The 7,329-nt window shown below is 43.2% G+C and overlaps 2 protein-coding genes across 11 annotated transcripts in view; one reads left to right on the plus strand and one right to left on the minus strand.

Moving 5' to 3' along the window:
- The window catches only part of Gpr87 (G protein-coupled receptor 87), an 18,538-nt gene extending 12,340 nt beyond the window's left edge, over positions 1–6,198 (minus strand). The window contains exon 1 of the mRNA XM_021195539.1: positions 5,958–6,198. The gene's annotated coding sequence lies outside the window, so the exon portion shown is untranslated. The remainder of the gene's footprint in view (positions 1–5,957) is intronic.
- Positions 1–7,329, plus strand: part of Med12l (mediator complex subunit 12L) — a 299,671-nt gene that overhangs the window by 186,257 nt on the left and 106,085 nt on the right. The window lies entirely within an intron of this gene.

The raw sequence follows: 7,329 nt of genomic DNA on the forward strand, positions 1-7,329 counted from the left end.
AATACAGCTTGTCTGTAGGTTGTATTTGGGACATTGAATACAGCTTGTCTGTAGGTTGTATTTGGGACATTGAATTTCATGGAGAGGATACCTCTTTCCGTTTCTCTCCTCTGATTTTCTCCTAATCCTCACAGGACCTGGAACTTAGTTGGCTGATACCTATCCCAAGGTTTCCCTTCCTCTTTACCAATTTCCCCTTATTTGATGTCATTTTCTCTTTTAATTGAAATTTATAAGCTGGTAAAATGTTGGGCAAGTCCTTTTTTTTTTTTTTTTTTTTTTGAGAGTATAGAGGACTTTACAACTTAGTCATGACATAATAACATGATAATTGATTGGAAATTTATATTTCTTCAGAATCTTTAAACTCTCCTTTTTATTGGTGCTGGCATGTTAGGTTAGGCCATAAGAAGGTACCTTTTGTAGGTCCAAAGGCTATTTTTAAGTGGTTCAACCAATTTGGTACTAAGGAAGATTTGAAAATTAGAAACATGTTAACTGGGGAGAGGGAAGAGGAAGTTTTCCTTATGTATGTCTTTCTTATGTCTTAGCTTTTCTTTATAGATGAAGTAGTAGTAGGGGGAACATGTTCAGTGACTCATGTGCCTGACCTCCATCACATCATCTCGTTCCGCCTCTGCGGGATGGCTTTCTGCATCACACTTTGTGTGGGTACCCACAGGCGTTGGCACTTCATTCCTTCAGGACTCAGTACAGCCTCAGTTTGGTGTGAGGGCTCATGGGAGAAACTTCTTTCTAGCATCTTTCTTGAGAAGGCTGTTCTTTCAGGACTACAGTGAGGGGATCCATGTCTGTCTGTCCGTCACAGTCAATCTGTCTCTCTGGCTTACTGTGTGCGAAGTGTTTCTGTCTCTGTCTCTCTGTCTCTGTCTCTCTCTCTTTCTCTGTTTCTCCGTGTATATACATACATTCATACATACATTGTAGGAACATAAGTATGTAGTATGTATGTATGTATGTATGTATGTACATTTGGACCAGACAGAGTTTAAAGACAAGATAACCCTGTGAATACCTTGGAAGGAGCACTTGGTTGGCATTAAATTGAGTTGCTTATGGAAGAGGAGAGGGGGGAACAGTGTGGTATATGCGTTATTTTCTGATAAGGGCTAGATGGGGAAAAATGAATAGAAATATTGGTCTTTGTCACAATGGGACAAATTCTGAGGTACTTAATTCTTGGGAGTCTCCTTCAGTTTAGAAAGGGAAGGGAAGGGAAGCAAAAGCCAGAAAACAATAGGCTCAGTGTACTGTGGCACGTTTGCCTCAGATGCCTGCCATTTTGAATGCTTGAAATGGCTTCTGCACAGGCTGGTTAATTAATTAGTAGCTGTCTGATTTGTGGTTTCATAAGGACTGTAAACAGAATGCTAACAGAGAGACAGCAACACTGTGCCCCAACATGACTTTGGCCACTGTGGTGTACCTACTAGATAATTTTTATGGTTTTCAAGAGAAAAAAAAAAATAGTGGCAAAATTGGAAATATCATACTGGTGACTCTAGGCATAGAGTTGATGGAGGATTGTGTGGTCTTCTTTGGTTTTGAACTTTACTTGTGTGGTATTTTTGTTGTTTACGCCCGTAAAGTAGGTGGAACATTTAAGGTGAGAGCCTGTCAGGGATGTCGCTGTTTAGCAGCTGTTTACTGTGTTGGGTCGAAGCCATCACAGTGATCCTCTGATGCAGTTACACGTTGAAGTGGTACCGGTGTACCACTGTGCCCTCACCACACATGTTGGCTGTTTTTACACGGTCTCTGAGCTTCATTTAGCCGTTTGTTTTTACCACACTCATTTAGATGTGTGACTACTTGTCTAATCTTGTTCCTCCTCATCCTTAAAACCTCACATATTATAAATAAAACTGAAAATAAATGCAGCTGCAGTTTTTTTTTTTCAGTTGTTTCAGCAAGCAACTTACAGGCCTGAGCGTTCACTTACTAGCAGGTTTAAAATAACACAGTTCTCAAAATCAGTAATACTTAGTTCTGACGTTATCTTGCATAATATTTCCGCCACGTCTTTAAAATGCTAGCTCCAACCATAACAGTTTAAACAAAAACAATTTACCAATAACAGACTCGTAAGCTGGAGTTACCTAAAGATACTGTATGTTCTTGTAAACCTTGAAGTACATCTGTGTACCCAATGATGGATTGAGATATCTCCTTAGTGTGCCTAGTTTTCTTAATGTATAAGTGAATGTACCTTAAAAATGTCATTTTCTGTCTCCTTTGCAATCTCTGAGTCTGGTAGTTATGGGAAGGAATGGGTTTGGAAAGACAGGTCACCCACCCCCAAGAAAATGGCCGCTCTCGGCTTATCCTACCGAGAAGAGGCCAGTGTCCCCTGTGTGACTCACTTGGTTAGTGCTGTGATCTGTGGGAATGCGCCAGCTAGCCTGTGAACATCTGTAGTTCTTCCACTCTGTTAGAAGCTCCTTTGATACAGGGACCTTGAGTTATTTAGTTCCTGTTGTTCCCTGGTATACTGGCCTTGCTCTGGGAGCTACCACAGTCATTTTCAATACAGGATATTTAATTGAAGGACAGCTACTCTACTCATAGATTTGAAAAGCAGAGTCTCACTGCGTGGTATGCCCTCCACAGAGTTCGATTGTTTGATCAGAGAGTCTCTTCAGGCCTCAGACAAACCCTCTATCACCTCAGAGGCCTATGCCTCAGTCTCAGGTGAACACTGGCGATAGTAACCACAGGGTTCAGCAAGTGGGCCAGCACTGTCACGTGCCTCAGACCTCTAAATTATTTTATGTATACTTTAATGTATTAAAAGGACACTAGGTGTTTTTTTTTTTATTACAGATGAATTTAGTGGTATAGGCTACCTAACCACTCTGTCAGAGCTGTGCAGTAGTTCTCACAGGACTGTATGAGACACTGCTTGGCACAGACCCTTCATAAGAACACCACGCCTCTCGGTGCTGTGAGAACTCTGCTTCCCACTCTTTCACTTGCAGAAGTTGAGGCTTATAGATGTTCTGTCAGCAGCAAATCTGTACGGTTGACGCTACAGGGCCCATACTCCTTTTTACTGCTGCTCTGGAGCGGGCACAGCCTAGCTCTGGCTGACAGTCATTCTGAAGCCTGTGTTCTCTGCACCTTGCCTGCAGCTGCTTCCAGATGGATGGCTGTCCAGGTCAGGTTGTAGGCCGGTACCTTCTTGGAGGCACCTTGGGAGCATTGTCATCATGTAGTTTAGAGTGTATTCAACACAGCTAGACGGTCTTAGGAAGAACCAACCCAGAGAAGAGCCGCGGTAGCTAGTAGTGAGTCTAGACACAGCTGAAACACTTGTGGATGAAAGAGGCTGACTGAGGCAGAAAACATCCTCAGAGTGTGCTACTCACTGTGTGCTGTATCTGCGTGTTCTGTGTTCTGCTTACAGCCAGGGAGGGAATCTCTGCACACGAGTCACTAATGAGGGCTTAAGATGATGTCTTGTACTAACTACAGCTTAATTCTCATTCTCTCTCTCTCTCTCTCTCTCTCTCTCTCTCTCTCTCTCTCTCTCTCTCTCTCTCAGTTTAAAGACAGTTTATTAGAATTTGGGAGTAAAACCACAGGGTTAGCAGAAGTTGCTGGAAAAGGAGAGGAGGAGGAGGTCCCTTGTTGGGTCAGCATTCGGAGAAGAGGAGAAAGGGAGAGAAGGAAACTGGAAGGCTTTTCCAGTTAGAAAAGAGGGCGGGGTTAGAAGTGACAATTAGCAGATAGCTACGGAGTTCTTACTTCAATTTCTTGGGCATAAAATTTTCATCTTTGCCCAGTAACGTATGTTAAGAAAATGTAAAATATGCTGGTTCAGTACTGGATAGAGAACCGATGTTCTACTCTGCTTCTGTGTGCCATAAAGAGAGGTAGTGCATTTAGAAATCATGGCCAGGTGAGATTAGGCCTGGCCTTAACTACTGCCCTCAAACTGGACGCTTGAGTCACCAGCTGTGGGCACACTGATGTCAAGTTTCATCTGGTATTTAACAGCCAGGTCGGTCGTCACGTTTCCTCATTATCTGTGCCTCTGATGTTTATGACTTTAAGAGCTGCACCAGGTCCCAGTGTTTATGATGTAAAACAACCCAGCCATGGTCAGTGGAGCAAACAGTGACAGGGTTCATCTCTGTCTTACAAAGCAACACAGAAAGGTCAAGATTTGGGTGGCATCATGGCGATGCTAGGGACAGAACTGGAGGGGACTCCATCTCCTCTCAGGGCTGCTGCTGTGTTGTCTGAACCTGGTGTTCTTTGGTAGCTATTACTCCACACCTCAGCATTTCACCAGGTCTCTGGGAATGTAATGGTCCAAGAGACTCTCAGTGGTCATCTCCTCTAGTCTATCTTACCTGTCAGCCATTAAGCTCAGTTATTTCACCAAGTTCCATTCTAACCTAAACCAGAACTACAGCCCCTGCCTGTGCCCCGGAATCCCAGCTGACCATCAGGTTCTCACCTCATGCCCTTCTTCAGTGTTCCTCCTTCCCCTTTTCTGGACCTTGAGGGATTTTCATGTTGTTTCCTCTAGTTTTATTGTTTGTCTGTTTAAGTGTATACAATGAGTGGATGCTCATTTAGTGTCTTGCATTACCTTTCTGCAATGCTTTCTTAGAGATAGTATGAAATATGTTTGTTTCTTAAATGTGAAGCCGTAAGCTACCAAAAAGAAAGCAAAGCAGGCCGACCGAGCATAGTGGGGACACAACCTAAAGAAGAACATTTATTCTAATTTCGCTTTCCTCTTCCACACCCGCAAAGCAGTAATCTTTTTCAGGGGAGCACCTAAGTCACACACCTTCACATCTTCCAGGATTAGTGATGCACCCCCCCCACACACACACACACATACAGGCTCCATCATGGAACTTGGTAATTAGAGTGATCCTTGGTCCCTTCTCCCAACCTGAGAGCACCCGCAAAGCAAGGGGGTCAGCAGCAATGACCTGCAGACAAGATCCTGCGAAGGTATCAGAGGATGAAACTGGATCCACCAGTTTCACAGAGACAGAGGCGCTCACGGGGCAGAGCCAAAGAATGAAACAGCAACCTAGCTTCTGCTTCCATAGATCTACCAGCATCGAGCTAAATCTGTTGATGTTCCTCGTGCTTACAGATTGGACTCTCAGATTTAAATTACAGAAGGAAACTTTGTAAGAAATGGTTACTATGCTTTCTCTACCATGAGAGAAGACTAAGAATGAGATCTGAAGTTCTATCATAGGTAAAATCTGAAATCATGAACCAGAAAGTTACTCTACCCTAAGCTCATCTGTCACTTAAAGTCATTATGTAGAAGAGGCAGAACCTGCCTGCTGGCTTTCTGCTTCCCACCCTGAAGTAAGCAGTTCTCCAGGAGTTTGCGCTGGAGCAGAGCTGGGCTGCTTTTAGCCCGTTTGTGAGTTGCTGGCAGTTTTCTCTGAGCTCCTCCTGACATGTTTTAACATGACCGCTTAAGGCTTCAGCGCGAGGATTGCCCTGTGCCTTGCTGTAGAATGAGAAAACCGTGACGCTTTTGATCAAAACGAGGCATAAAAGTATCTTTTCTTTTCATTCCTTCAAAATAATATGCGTAAAAGTTTGGGGGCTTGGGGAGCAATAATAAAAGGCTTCCTGTTTTACTCACATAATGAGGTAAATGCGGCTTTTCAAAAGAGCTCTTTTCACCCAAGAGTCATGACTACCAACACCCTTTCTTCTTCTGAGACAGACACTGCCTGCTTGAGCTGGACAGTAGGAAGAACCTTGGCCTTGCTTTCATTCATGGTTTCTTACTCAGCCCTCATTCAGGTTTGTAATTTTTCCTTAGAACTCTAGTTTGAGAAGACACACAGCCACATTAGTAAACAATGCTGTGTGAAATCAAACACTGCTTTTTAAGAAAATGGGAAACAAACAAACAAACAAACAAATAAACCAACTTCATTTACCTTTCATTGTGCTGGCCGGCTGGCTGTTTGTTCACTTGATACACTGTCTTCAAGTTCATCCAGGCTCCTCATCTCTTTAGTAGGAGTAAATCTCAAAACTCTGGTTAGCAGGAGTAGAGATTTCCTAGTAAAGCGATGGAAGTCGGCATTTTTTGTGCTGCCGAGATAGTAGGTGCTCTGCCGCCCTGTGGAGGGTGTCCTTTGGGGCACCTTTCAAACCGACCTGCCCACGAACAACTGGAGCAACTTGCTCGCTTGCTACTATATATGACTCACATTGCAGAGGGAGATTTAGACTGGGGCAGAACATTTCCTGAACCGGCAGGAATCTGGGGTGATTCACCTGAAGGCACCCAGAGGGCAGGTCAGTGTCAGAAGACAGAGTAGGAGTGGGGGACAAAGACAGAGTGGACGCTAATCAGCATTAATTTCAGATCAAGGTAGATTTTTTTTTTTTGGTTAGGTTTTCTAATGCTATTTTGAAGACAATGTATTTCATCATCACTTGCTGGCTAAATTTGCCATTAAGAGAAATAGAATACACATACATACTCTCTCTCCCTCTCTCTCAAATGTGTGTGTGTGTGTGTGTGTGTGTGCTGTACAGTGTATGCACACATGCTTATGAGGCTCAAAAGTTAGTGCCTGTGCCCACTGAACCATCATGACAGCCCAAGAATATAAATTATTAAAAGGAAATCCTTCAAAAACACTATTGCACAAATATTACTTGAGTGAAATGCCTATGTAAATTGCTAATCTTGAAAACCTGTAATAGTGTAATAAAATCTGCAGACCTATTTTCATGTGCACATACACACAAATGCAAATATTCAGAATATTTTCAGTCAATCTTAGAGGAGAGGTGCACTGACTGTCTTCCATAGCTTTCCCTCACAAAAGATAATTCCATAAAACCACTCTTTGTACACTGGGTGTGATGGCGCAGGCTTTTTCTCACAGCATTCTGGAGGCAGTGGCAGATGTATCTTGAGTTTGAAGCCAGCCTGGTCTACATTGTGAGTTCCAGATCAGCCGGGGATATATGATGAAATGCTGCCTACAAAATATGTAAATAGCCAAACAGTACAAAAATTTTAAATTTGTTTTGTATATTAACTTATTTTATTAGATATTTTCTTCATTTACATTTCAAATGCTATCCCAAATGTCCCCTATACCCTGCCCCCCACCCTGCTCTCCTGCCCACCCACTCCCACTTCTTGGCCCTGGCATTCCCCTGTGCTGGGTCATATAAAGTTTGCAAGACCAAGGGGCATCTCTTCCCAACGATGGCTGACTAGGCCATCTTCTGCTACATATGCAGCTAGAGACATGAGCTCAGGGGTACTGATTAGTTCATATTGTTGTT

This window comes from Mus pahari, chromosome 4, assembly GCF_900095145.1.
Source record: "Mus pahari chromosome 4, PAHARI_EIJ_v1.1, whole genome shotgun sequence".
NCBI lineage: Eukaryota > Metazoa > Chordata > Mammalia > Rodentia > Muridae > Mus > Mus pahari.